The sequence below is a fragment of the Vipera berus genome (genome assembly GCF_964194415.1).
Source record: "Vipera berus genome assembly, contig: HAP1_SCAFFOLD_27, whole genome shotgun sequence".
Classification (NCBI taxonomy): Eukaryota; Metazoa; Chordata; class Lepidosauria; order Squamata; family Viperidae; genus Vipera; species Vipera berus.
The window spans coordinates 883,113-897,556 of record NW_027673656.1 but is presented as its reverse complement, the minus strand read 5'-3'; positions in this window follow the sequence as shown (position 1 = coordinate 897,556).

Below are 14,444 nucleotides of genomic sequence, written 5' to 3'. Positions count from 1 at the left end.
CATTTGTTAGGAAAAACTGCTTATAGTATGAAAAGTGCCCATTGCAGAAAGAGCTCAAATTCGAAAAACAGACACATATTCCTGTTCCCCTGCCTCCCCGAAGATCAAAAAACCATGACTTTTGCAGATCTGAAGTTTCCTTGCAGAGATAGCCCATGCTATATCTTGCATTTGTTAGGAAAAACTGCTTATAGTATGAAAAGTGCCCATTGCAGAAAAAGCTCAAATTCGAAAAACAAACACTTATTCCTGTTCCCCTGCCTCCCCGAAGACCAAAAAACCATGACTTTTGCAGATGTGAAGTTTCCTTGCGGAGATAGCCCATGCTATATCTTGCATTTGTTAGGAAAAACTGCTTAGAGCATGAAAAGTGCCCATTGCAGAAAGAGCTCAAATTCGAAAAACAAACACGTATTCATGTTCCCTTGTCTCCCCGAAGACCAAAAAACCATGACTTTTGCAGATGTGAAGTTTCCTTGCGGAGATAGCCCATGCTATATCTTGCATTTGTTAGGAAAAACTGCTTAGAGCATGAAAAGTGCCCATTGCAGAAAGAGCTCAAATTCGAAAAACAAACACGTATTCATGTTCCCCTGTCTCCCCGAAGACCAAAAAACCATGACTTTTGCAGATCTGAAGTTTCCTTGCGGAGATAGCCCATGCTATATCTTGCATTTGTTAGGAAAAACTGCTTATAGCATGAAAAGTGCCCATTGCAGATAGAGCTCAAATTCGCAAAACAAACACATATTCCTGTTCCCCTGCCTCCCCGAAGACCAAAAAACCATGACTTTTGCAGATCTGAAGTTTCCTTGCGGAGATAGCCCATGCTATATCTTGCATTTGTTAGGAAAAACTGCTTAGAGCATGAAAAGTGCCCATTGCAGAAAGAGCTCAAATTCGAAAAACAAACACGTATTCATGTTCCCCCGGCTCACTGAACACCAAAAAACCATGAGTTTTGCAGATCTGAAGTTTCCTTGCGGAGATAGCCCATGATATATCTTGCATTTGTTAGGAAAAACTGCTTATAGCATGAAAAGTGCCCATTGCAGATAGAGCTCAAATTCGCAAAACAAACACATATTCCTGTTCCCCTGCCTCCCCGAAGACCAAAAAACCATGACTTTTGCAGATGTGAAGTTTCCTTGCGGAGATAGCCCATTTGTTAGGAAAAACTGCTTAGAGCATGAAAAGTGCCCATTGCAGAAAGAGCTCAAATTCGAAAAACAAACACGTATTCATGTTCCCCCGGCTCACTGAACACCAAAAAACCATGACTTTTGCAGATCTGAAGTTTCCTTGCGGAGATAGCCCTGTTATATCTTGCATTTGTTAGGAAAAACTGCTTATAGTATGAAAAGTGCCCATTGCAGAAAGAGCTCAAATTCGAAAAACAGACACATATTCCTGTTCCCCTGCCTCCCCGAAGATCAAAAAACCATGACTTTTGCAGATCTGAAGTTTCCTTGCAGAGATAGCCCATGCTATATCTTGCATTTGTTAGGAAAAACTGCTTAGAGCATGAAAAGTGCCCATTGCAGAAAGAGCTCAAATTCGAAAAACAAACACGTATTCATGTTCCCCCGGCTCACTGAACACCAAAAAACCATGAGTTTTGCAGATCTGAAGTTTCCTTGTGGAGATAGCCCATGTTATATCTTGCATTTGTTAGGAAAAACTGCTTAGAGCGTGAAAAGTGCCCAATGCAGATAGAGCTCAAATTCGCAAAACAAACACATATTCATGTTCCCCTGCCTCCCCGAAGACCAAAAAACCATGACTTTTGCAGATCTGAAGTTTCCTTGCGGAGATAGCCCATGCTATATCTTGCATTTGTTAGGAAAAACTGCTTATAGCATGAAAAGTGCCCATTGCAGATAGAGCTCAAATTCGCAAAACAAACACATATTCATGTTCCCCTGCCTCCCCGAAGACCAAAAAACCATGACTTTTGCAGATCTGAAGTTTCCTTGCGGAGATAGCCCATGCTATATCTTGCATTTGTTAGGAAAAACTGCTTATAGCATGAAAAGTGCCCATTGCAGAAAAAGCTCAAATTCGAAAAACAAACACATATTCCTGTTCCCCTGCCTACCCGAAGATCAAAAAACCATGACTTTTGCAGATCTGAAGTTTCCTTGCAGAGATAGCCCATGCTATGTCTTGCATTTGTTAGGAAAAACTGCTTAGAGCATGAAAAGTGCCCATTGCAGAAAGAGCTCAAATTCGAAAAACAAACACGTATTCATGTTCCCCCGGCTCACTGAACACCAAAAAACCATGAGTTTTGCAGATCTGAAGTTTCCTTGCGGAGATAGCCCATGATATATCTTGCATTTGTTAGGAAAAACTGCTTATAGCATGAAAAGTGCCCATTGCAGATAGAGCTCAAATTCGCAAAACAAACACATATTCCTGTTCCCCTGCCTCCCCGAAGACCAAAAAACCATGACTTTTGCAGATGTGAAGTTTCCTTGCGGAGATAGCCCATGCTATATCTTGCATTTGTTAGGAAAAACTGCTTAGAGCATGAAAAGTGCCCATTGCAGAAAGAGCTCAAATTCGAAAAACAAACACGTATTCATGTTCCCCCGGCTCACTGAACACCAAAAAACCATGACTTTTGCAGATCTGAAGTTTCCTTGCGGAGATAGCCCTGTTATATCTTGCATTTGTTAGGAAAAACTGCTTATAGTATGAAAAGTGCCCATTGCAGAAAGAGCTCAAATTCGAAAAACAGACACATATTCCTGTTCCCCTGCCTCCCCGAAGATCAAAAAACCATGACTTTTGCAGATCTGAAGTTTCCTTGCAGAGATAGCCCATGCTATATCTTGCATTTGTTAGGAAAAACTGCTTATAGTATGAAAAGTGCCCATTGCAGAAAAAGCTCAAATTCGAAAAACAAACACTTATTCCTGTTCCCCTGCCTCCCCGAAGACCAAAAAACCATGACTTTTGCAGATGTGAAGTTTCCTTGCGGAGATAGCCCATGCTATATCTTGCATTTGTTAGGAAAAACTGCTTAGAGCATGAAAAGTGCCCATTGCAGAAAGAGCTCACATTCGAAAAACAAACACGTATTCATGTTCCCCTGCCTCCCCGAAGACCAAAAAACCATGACTTTTGCAGATCTGAAGTTTCCTTGCGGAGATAGCCCATGCTATATCTTGCATTTGTTAGGAAAAACTGCTTATAGCATGAAAAGTGCCCATTGCAGATAGAGCTCAAATTCGCAAAACAAACACATATTCCTGTTCCCCTGCCTCCGCGAAGACCAAAAAACCATGACTTTTGCAGATCTGAAGTTTCCTTGCGGAGATAGCCCATGCTATATCTTGCATTTGTTAGGAAAAACTGCTTATAGCATGAAAAGTGCCCATTGCAGATAGAGCTCAAATTCACAAAACAAACACATATTCCTGTTCCCCTGCCTCCCCGAAGACCAAAAAACCATGACTTTTGCAGATCTGAAGTTTCCTTGCGGAGATAGCCCATGCTATATCTTGCATTTGTTAGGAAAAACTGCTTATAGTATGAAAAGTGCCCATTGCAGAAAAAGCTCAAATTCGAAAAACAAACACATATTCCTGTTCCCCTGCCTCCCCGAAGACCAAAAAACCATGACTTTTGCAGATGTGAAGTTTCCTTGCGGTGATAGCCCATGCTATATCTTGCATTTGTTAGGAAAAACTGCTTATAGTATGAAAAGTGCCCATTGCAGAAAAAGCTCAAATTCGAAAAACAAACACATATTCCTGTTCCCCTGCCTCCCCGAAGACCAAAAAACCATGACTTTTGCAGATGTGAAGTTTCCTTGCGGAGATAGCCCATGCTATATCTTGCATTTGTTAGGAAAAACTGCTTAGAGCATGAAAAGTGCCCATTGCAGAAAGAGCTCAAATTCGAAAAACAAACACGTATTCATGTTCCCCCGGCTCACTGAACACCAAAAAACCATGACTTTTGCAGATCTGAAGTTTCCTTGCGGAGATAGCCCATGTTATATCTTGCATTTGTTAGGAAAAACTGCTTAGAGCATGAAGAGTGCCCTTTGCAGAAAGAGCTCAAATTCGAAAAACAAACACGTATTCATGTTCCCCCCGGCTCACTAAACACCAAAAAACCATGAGTTTTGCAGATCTGAAGTTTCCTTGCGGAGATAGCCCATGATATATCTTGCATTTGTTAGGAAAAACTGCTTATAGTATGAAAAGTGCCCATTTCACAAAGAGCTCAAATTCAAAAAACAAACACATATTCATGTTCCCCTGCCTCCCCGAAGACCAAAAAACCATGACTTTTGCAGATCTGAAGTTTCCTTGCGGAGATAGCCCATGCTATATCTTGCATTTGTTAGGAAAAACTGCTTAGAGCATGAAAAGTGCACATTGCAGAAAGAGCTCAAATTCGAAAAACAAACACGTATTCATGTTCCCTTGTCTCCCCGAAGACCAAAAAACCATGACTTTTGCAGATCTGAAGTTTCCTTGCGGAGATAGCCCATGCTATATCTTGCATTTGTTAGGAAAAACTGCTTATAGCATGAAAAGTGCCCATTGCAGATAGAGCTCAAATTCGCAAAACAAACACATATTCCTGTTCCCCTGCCTCCCCGAAGACCAAAAAACCATGACTTTTGCAGATCTGAAGTTTCCTTGCGGAGATAGCCCATGCTATATCTTGCATTTGTTAGGAAAAACTGCTTATAGTATGAAAAGTGCCCATTGCAGAAAAAGCTCAAATTCGAAAAACAAACACATATTCCTGTTCCCCTGCCTCCCCGAAGACCGAAAAACCATGACTTTTGCAGATGTGAAGTTTCCTTGCGGAGATAGCCCATGCTATATCTTGCATTTGTTAGGAAAAACTGCTTAGAGCATGAAAAGTGCCCATTGCAGAAAGAGCTCAAATTCGAAAAACAAACACGTATTCATGTTCCCCTGTCTCCCCGAAGACCAAAAAACCATGACTTTTGCAGATCTGAAGTTTCCTTGCGGAGATAGCCCATGCTATATCTTGCATTTGTTAGGAAAAACTGCTTATAGCATGAAAAGTGCCCATTGCAGATAGAGCTCAAATTCGCAAAACAAACACATATTCCTGTTCCCCTGCCTCCCCGAAGACCAAAAAACCATGACTTTTGCAGATCTGAAGTTTCCTTGCGGAGATAGCCCATGCTATATCTTGCATTTGTTAGGAAAAACTGCTTATAGCATGAAAAGTGCCCATTGCAGATAGAGCTCAAATTCGCAAAACAAACACATATTCCTGTTCCCTTGCCTCCCCGAAGACCAAAAAACCATGACTTTTGCAGATCTGAAGTTTCCTTGCGGAGATAGCCCATGCTATATCTTGCATTTGTTAGGAAAAACTGCTTATAGTATGAAAAGTGCCCATTGCAGAAAAAGCTCAAATTCGAAAAACAAACACATATTCCTGTTCCCCTGCCTCCCCGAAGACCAAAAAACCATGACTTTTGCAGATGTGAAGTTTCCTTGCGGAGATAGCCCATGCTATATCTTGCATTTGTTAGGAAAAACTGCTTAGAGCATGAAAAGTGCCCATTGCAGAAAGAGCTCAAATTCGAAAAACAAACACGTATTCATGTTCCCTTGTCTCCCCGAAGACCAAAAAACCATGACTTTTGCAGATCTGAAGTTTCCTTGCGGAGATAGCCCATGCTATATCTTGCATTTGTTAGGAAAAACTGCTTATAGCATGAAAAGTGCCCATTGCAGATAGAGCTCAAATTCGCAAAACAAACACATATTCCTGTTCCCCTGCCTCCCCGAAGACCAAAAAACCATGACTTTTGCAGATCTGAAGTTTCCTTGCGGAGATAGCCCATGCTATATCTTGCATTTGTTAGGAAAAACTGCTTATAGTATGAAAAGTGCCCATTGCAGAAAAAGCTCAAATTCGAAAAACAAACACATATTCCTGTTCCCCTGCCTCCCCGAAGACCAAAAAACCATGACTTTTGCAGATGTGAAGTTTCCTTGCAGAGATAGCCCATGCTATATCTTGCATTTGTTAGGAAAAACTGCTTAGAGCATGAAAAGTGCCCATTGCAGAAAGAGCTCAAATTCGAAAAAAAAACATGTATTCATGTTCCCCCGGCTCACTGAACACCAAAAAACCATGACTTTTGCAGATCTGAAGTTTCCTTGCGGAGATAGCCCATGTTATATCTTGCATTTGTTAGGAAAAACTGCTTAGAGCATGAAGAGTGCCCTTTGCAGAAAGAGCTCAAATTCGAAAAGCAAACACGTATTCATGTTCCCCCGGCTCACTGAACACCAAAAAACCATGAGTTTTGCAGATCTGAAGTTTCCTTGCGGAGATAGCCCATGATATATCTTGCATTTGTTAGGAAAAACTGCTTATAGTATGAAAAGTGCCCATTGCAGAAAAAGCTCAAATAAAAAAAACAAACACATATTCCTGTTCCCCTGCCTCCCCGAAGACCAAAAAACCATGACTTTTGCAGATGTGAAGTTTCCTTGCCGAGATAGCCCATGCTATATCTTGCATTTGTTAGGAAAAACTGCTTAGAGCATGAAAAGTGCCCATTGCAGAAAGAGCTCAAATTCGAAAAACAAACACGTATTCATGTTCCCTTGTCTCCCCGAAGACCAAAAAACCATGACTTTTGCAGATGTGAAGTTTCCTTGCGGAGATAGCCCATGCTATATCTTGCATTTGTTAGGAAAAACTGCTTAGAGCATGAAAAGTGCCCATTGCAGAAAGAGCTCAAATTCGAAAAACAAACACGTATTCATGTTCCCCTGTCTCCCCGAAGACCAAAAAACCATGACTTTTGCAGATCTGAAGTTTCCTTGCGGAGATAGCCCATGCTATATCTTGCATTTGTTAGGAAAAACTGCTTATAGCATGAAAAGTGCCCATTGCAGATAGAGCTCAAATTCGCAAAACAAACACATATTCCTGTTCCCCTGCCTCCCCGAAGACCAAAAAACCATGACTTTTGCAGATGTGAAGTTTCCTTGCGGAGATAGCCCATGCTATATCTTGCATTTGTTAGGAAAAACTGCTTAGAGCATGAAAAGTGCCCATTGCAGAAAGAGCTCAAATTCGAAAAACAAACACGTATTCATGTTCCCCCGGCTCACTGAACACCAAAAAACCATGACTTTTGCAGATCTGAAGTTTCCTTGCGGAGATAGCCCTGTTATATCTTGCATTTGTTAGGAAAAACTGCTTATAGTATGAAAAGTGCCCATTGCAGAAAGAGCTCAAATTCGAAAAACAGACACATATTCCTGTTCCCCTGCCTCCCCGAAGATCAAAAAACCATGACTTTTGCAGATCTGAAGTTTCCTTGCAGAGATAGCCCATGCTATATCTTGCATTTGTTAGGAAAAACTGCTTAGAGCATGAAAAGTGCCCATTGCAGAAAGAGCTCAAATTCGAAAAACAAACACGTATTCATGTTCCCCCGGCTCACTGAACACCAAAAAACCATGAGTTTTGCAGATCTGAAGTTTCCTTGTGGAGATAGCCCATGTTATATCTTGCATTTGTTAGGAAAAACTGCTTAGAGCATGAAAAGTGCCCATTGCAGAAAGAGCTCACATTCGAAAAACAAACACGTATTCATGTTCCCCTGCCTCCCCGAAGACCAAAAAACCATGACTTTTGCAGATGTGAAGTTTCCTTGCGGAGATAGCCCATGCTATATCTTGCATTTGTTAGGAAAAACTGCTTATAGCATGAAAAGTGCCCATTGCAGATAGAGCTCAAATTCGCAAAACAAACACATATTCCTGTTCCCCTGCCTCCCCGAAGACCAAAAAACCATGACTTTTGCAGATCTGAAGTTTCCTTGCGGAGATAGCCCATGCTATATCTTGCATTTGTTAGGAAAAACTGCTTATAGCATGAAAAGTGCCCATTGCAGATAGAGCTCAAATTCACAAAACAAACACATATTCCTGTTCCCCTGCCTCCCCGAAGACCAAAAAACCATGACTTTTGCAGATCTGAAGTTTCCTTGCGGAGATAGCCCATGCTATATCTTGCATTTGTTAGGAAAAACTGCTTATAGTATGAAAAGTGCCCATTGCAGAAAAAGCTCAAATTCGAAAAACAAACACATATTCCTGTTCCCCTGCCTCCCCGAAGACCAAAAAACCATGACTTTTGCAGATGTGAAGTTTCCTTGCAGAGATAGCCCATGCTATATCTTGCATTTGTTAGGAAAAACTGCTTAGAGCATGAAAAGTGCCCATTGCAGAAAGAGCTCAAATTCGAAAAACAAACACGTATTCATGTTCCCCCGGCTCACTGAACACCAAAAAACCATGACTTTTGCAGATCTGAAGTTTCCTTGCGGAGATAGCCCATGTTATATCTTGCATTTGTTAGGAAAAACTGCTTAGAGCATGAAGAGTGCCCTTTGCAGAAAGAGCTCAAATTCGAAAAACAAACACGTATTCATGTTCCCCCGGCTCACTGAACACCAAAAAACCATGAGTTTTGCAGATCTGAAGTTTCCTTGCGGAGATAGCCCATGATATATCTTGCATTTGTTAGGAAAAACTGCTTATAGTATGAAAAGTGCCCATTGCAGAAAAAGCTCAAATTCGAAAAACAAACACATATTCCTGTTCCCCTGCCTCCCCGAAGACCAAAAAACCATGACTTTTGCAGATGTGAAGTTTCCTTGCGGAGATAGCCCATGCTATATCTTGCATTTGTTAGGAAAAACTGCTTAGAGCATGAAAAGTGCCCATTGCAGAAAGAGCTCAAATTCGAAAAACAAACACGTATTCATGTTCCCCTGTCTCCCCGAAGACCAAAAAACCATGACTTTTGCAGATCTGAAGTTTCCTTGCGGAGATAGCCCATGCTATATCTTGCATTTGTTAGGAAAAACTGCTTATAGCATGAAAAGTGCCCATTGCAGATAGAGCTCAAATTCGCAAAACAAACACATATTCCTGTTCCCCTGCCTCCCCGAAGACCAAAAAACCATGACTTTTGCAGATCTGAAGTTTCCTTGCGGAGATAGCCCATGCTATATCTTGCATTTGTTAGGAAAAACTGCTTATAGTATGAAAAGTGCCCATTGCAGATAGAGCTCAAATTCGCAAAACAAACACATATTCCTGTTCCCCTGCCAACCCGAAGACCAAAAAACCATGACTTTTGCAGATGTGAAGTTTCCTTGCGGAGATAGCCCATGCTATATCTTGCATTTGTTAGGAAAAACTGCTTAGAGCATGAAAAGTGCCCATTGCAGAAAGAGCTCAAATTCGAAAAACAAACACATATTCCTGTTCCCCTGCCTCCCCGAAGACCAAAAAACCATGACTTTTGCAGATGTGAAGTTTCCTTGCGGAGATAGCCCATGCTATATCTTGCATTTGTTAGGAAAAACTGCTTAGAGCATGAAAAGTGCCCATTGCAGAAAGAGCTCACATTCGAAAAACAAACACGTATTCATGTTCCCCTGCCTCCCCGAAGACCAAAAAACCATGACTTTTGCAGATGTGAAGTTTCCTTGCGGAGATAGCCCATGCTATATCTTGCATTTGTTAGGAAAAACTGCTTATAGCATGAAAAGTGCCCATTGCAGATAGAGCTCAAATTCGCAAAACAAACACATATTCCTGTTCCCCTGCCTCCCCGAAGACCAAAAAACCATGACTTTTGCAGATCTGAAGTTTCCTTGCGGAGATAGCCCATGCTATATCTTGCATTTGTTAGGAAAAACTGCTTATAGTATGAAAAGTGCCCATTGCAGAAAAAGCTCAAATTCGAAAAACAAACACATATTCCTGTTCCCCTGCCTCCCCGAAGACCAAAAAACCATGACTTTTGCAGATGTGAAGTTTCCTTGCGGAGATAGCCCATGCTATATCTTGCATTTGTTAGGAAAAACTGCTTAGAGCATGAAAAGTGCCCATTGCAGAAAGAGCTCAAATTCGAAAAACAAACACGTATTCATGTTCCCTTGTCTCCCCGAAGACCAAAAAACCATGACTTTTGCAGATGTGAAGTTTCCTTGCGGAGATAGCCCATGCTATATCTTGCATTTGTTAGGAAAAACTGCTTAGAGCATGAAAAGTGCCCATTGCAGAAAGAGCTCAAATTCGAAAAACAAACACGTATTCATGTTCCCCTGTCTCCCCGAAGACCAAAAAACCATGACTTTTGCAGATCTGAAGTTTCCTTGCGGAGATAGCCCATGCTATATCTTGCATTTGTTAGGAAAAACTGCTTATAGCATGAAAAGTGCCCATTGCAGATAGAGCTCAAATTCGCAAAACAAACACATATTCCTGTTCCCCTGCCTCCCCGAAGACCAAAAAACCATGACTTTTGCAGATCTGAAGTTTCCTTGCGGAGATAGCCCATGCTATATCTTGCATTTGTTAGGAAAAACTGCTTATAGTATGAAAAGTGCCCATTGCAGAAAAAGCTCAAATTCGAAAAACAAACACATATTCCTGTTCCCCTGCCTACCCGAAGATCAAAAAACCATGACTTTTGCAGATCTGAAGTTTCCTTGCAGAGATAGCCCATGCTATGTCTTGCATTTGTTAGGAAAAACTGCTTAGAGCATGAAAAGTGCCCATTGCAGAAAGAGCTCAAATTCGAAAAACAAACACGTATTCATGTTCCCCCGGCTCACTGAACACCAAAAAACCATGACTTTTGCAGATCTGAAGTTTCCTTGCGGAGATAGCCCATGCTATATCTTGCATTTGTTAGGAAAAACTGCTTATAGTATGAAAAGTGCCCATTGCAGAAAAAGCTCAAATTCGAAAAACAAACACATATTCCTGTTCCCCTGCCTCCCCGAAGACCAAAAAACCATGACTTTTGCAGATGTGAAGTTTCCTTGCGGAGATAGCCCATGCTATATCTTGCATTTGTTAGGAAAAACTGCTTAGAGCATGAAAAGTGCCCATTGCAGATAGAGCTCAAATTCGAAAAACAAACACGTATTCATGTTCCCCCGGCTCACTGAACACCAAAAAACCATGACTTTTGCAGATCTGAAGTTTCCTTGCGGAGATAGCCCATGCTATATCTTGCATTTGTTAGGAAAAACTGCTTATAGTATGAAAAGTGCCCATTGCAGAAAAAGCTCAAATTCGAAAAACAAACACATATTCCTGTTCCCCTGCCTCCCCGAAGACCAAAAAACCATGACTTTTGCAGATGTGAAGTTTCCTTGCGGAGATAGCCCATGCTATATCTTGCATTTGTTAGGAAAAACTGCTTAGAGCATGAAAAGTGCCCATTGCAGAAAGAGCTCACATTCGAAAAACAAACACGTATTCATGTTCCCCTGCCTCCCCGAAGACCAAAAAACCATGACTTTTGCAGATGTGAAGTTTCCTTGCGGAGATAGCCCATGCTATATCTTGCATTTGTTAGGAAAAACTGCTTATAGCATGAAAAGTGCCCATTGCAGATAGAGCTCAAATTCGCAAAACAAACACATATTCCTGTTCCCCTGCCTCCCCGAAGACCAAAAAACCATGACTTTTGCAGATCTGAAGTTTCCTTGCGGAGATAGCCCATGCTATATCTTGCATTTGTTAGGAAAAACTGCTTATAGTATGAAAAGTGCCCATTGCAGAAAAAGCTCAAATTCGAAAAACAAACACATATTCCTGTTCCCCTGCCTCCCCGAAGACCAAAAAACCATGACTTTTGCAGATGTGAAGTTTCCTTGCGGAGATAGCCCATGCTATATCTTGCATTTGTTAGGAAAAACTGCTTAGAGCATGAAAAGTGCCCATTGCAGAAAGAGCTCAAATTCGAAAAACAAACACGTATTCATGTTCCCTTGTCTCCCCGAAGACCAAAAAACCATGACTTTTGCAGATGTGAAGTTTCCTTGCGGAGATAGCCCATGCTATATCTTGCATTTGTTAGGAAAAACTGCTTAGAGCATGAAAAGTGCCCATTGCAGAAAGAGCTCAAATTCGAAAAACAAACACGTATTCATGTTCCCCTGTCTCCCCGAAGACCAAAAAACCATGACTTTTGCAGATCTGAAGTTTCCTTGCGGAGATAGCCCATGCTATATCTTGCATTTGTTAGGAAAAACTGCTTATAGCATGAAAAGTGCCCATTGCAGATAGAGCTCAAATTCGCAAAACAAACACATATTCCTGTTCCCCTGCCTCCCCGAAGACCAAAAAACCATGACTTTTGCAGATCTGAAGTTTCCTTGCGGAGATAGCCCATGCTATATCTTGCATTTGTTAGGAAAAACTGCTTATAGTATGAAAAGTGCCCATTGCAGAAAAAGCTCAAATTCGAAAAACAAACACATATTCCTGTTCCCCTGCCTACCCGAAGATCAAAAAACCATGACTTTTGCAGATCTGAAGTTTCCTTGCAGAGATAGCCCATGCTATGTCTTGCATTTGTTAGGAAAAACTGCTTAGAGCATGAAAAGTGCCCATTGCAGAAAGAGCTCAAATTCGAAAAACAAACACGTATTCATGTTCCCCCGGCTCACTGAACACCAAAAAACCATGAGTTTTGCAGATCTGAAGTTTCCTTGCGGAGATAGCCCATGATATATCTTGCATTTGTTAGGAAAAACTGCTTATAGCATGAAAAGTGCCCATTGCAGATAGAGCTCAAATTCGCAAAACAAACACATATTCCTGTTCCCCTGCCTCCCCGAAGACCAAAAAACCATGACTTTTGCAGATGTGAAGTTTCCTTGCGGAGATAGCCCATGCTATATCTTGCATTTGTTAGGAAAAACTGCTTAGAGCATGAAAAGTGCCCATTGCAGAAAGAGCTCAAATTCGAAAAACAAACACGTATTCATGTTCCCCCGGCTCACTGAACACCAAAAAACCATGACTTTTGCAGATCTGAAGTTTCCTTGCGGAGATAGCCCTGTTATATCTTGCATTTGTTAGGAAAAACTGCTTATAGTATGAAAAGTGCCCATTGCAGAAAGAGCTCAAATTCGAAAAACAGACACATATTCCTGTTCCCCTGCCTCCCCGAAGATCAAAAAACCATGACTTTTGCAGATCTGAAGTTTCCTTGCAGAGATAGCCCATGCTATATCTTGCATTTGTTAGGAAAAACTGCTTATAGTATGAAAAGTGCCCATTGCAGAAAAAGCTCAAATTCGAAAAACAAACACATATTCCTGTTCCCCTGCCTCCCCGAAGACCAAAAAACCATGACTTTTGCAGATGTGAAGTTTCCTTGCGGAGATAGCCCATGCTATATCTTGCATTTGTTAGGAAAAACTGCTTAGAGCATGAAAAGTGCCCATTGCAGAAAGAGCTCAAATTCGAAAAACAAACACGTATTCATGTTCCCTTGTCTCCCCGAAGACCAAAAAACCATGACTTTTGCAGATGTGAAGTTTCCTTGCGGAGATAGCCCATGCTATATCTTGCATTTGTTAGGAAAAACTGCTTATAGCATGAAAAGTGCCCATTGCAGATAGAGCTCAAATTCGCAAAACAAACACATATTCCTGTTCCCCTGCCTCCCCGAAGACCAAAAAACCATGACTTTTGCAGATCTGAAGTTTCCTTGCGGAGATAGCCCATGCTATATCTTGCATTTGTTAGGAAAAACTGCTTATAGTATGAAAAGTGCCCATTGCAGAAAAAGCTCAAATTCGAAAAACAAACACATATTCCTGTTCCCCTGCCTACCCGAAGATCAAAAAACCATGACTTTTGCAGATCTGAAGTTTCCTTGCAGAGATAGCCCATGCTATGTCTTGCATTTGTTAGGAAAAACTGCTTAGAGCATGAAAAGTGCCCATTGCAGAAAGAGCTCAAATTCGAAAAACAAACACGTATTCATGTTCCCCCGGCTCACTGAACACCAAAAAACCATGAGTTTTGCAGATCTGAAGTTTCCTTGCGGAGATAGCCCATGATATATCTTGCATTTGTTAGGAAAAACTGCTTATAGCATGAAAAGTGCCCATTGCAGATAGAGCTCAAATTCGCAAAACAAACACATATTCCTGTTCCCCTGCCTCCCCGAAGACCAAAAAACCATGACTTTTGCAGATGTGAAGTTTCCTTGCGGAGATAGCCCATTTGTTAGGAAAAACTGCTTAGAGCATGAAAAGTGCCCATTGCAGAAAGAGCTCAAATTCGAAAAACAAACACGTATTCATGTTCCCCCGGCTCACTGACCACCAAAAAACCATGACTTTTGCAGATCTGAAGTTTCCTTGCGGAGATAGCCCTGTTATATCTTGCATTTGTTAGGAAAAACTGCTTATAGTATGAAAAGTGCCCATTGCAGAAAGAGCTCAAATTCGAAAAACAGACACATATTCCTGTTCCCCTGCCTCCCCGAAGATCAAAAAACCATGACTTTTGCAGATCTGAAGTTTCCTTGCAGAGATAGCCCATGCTATATCTTGCATTTGTTAGGAAAAACTGCTTAGAGCA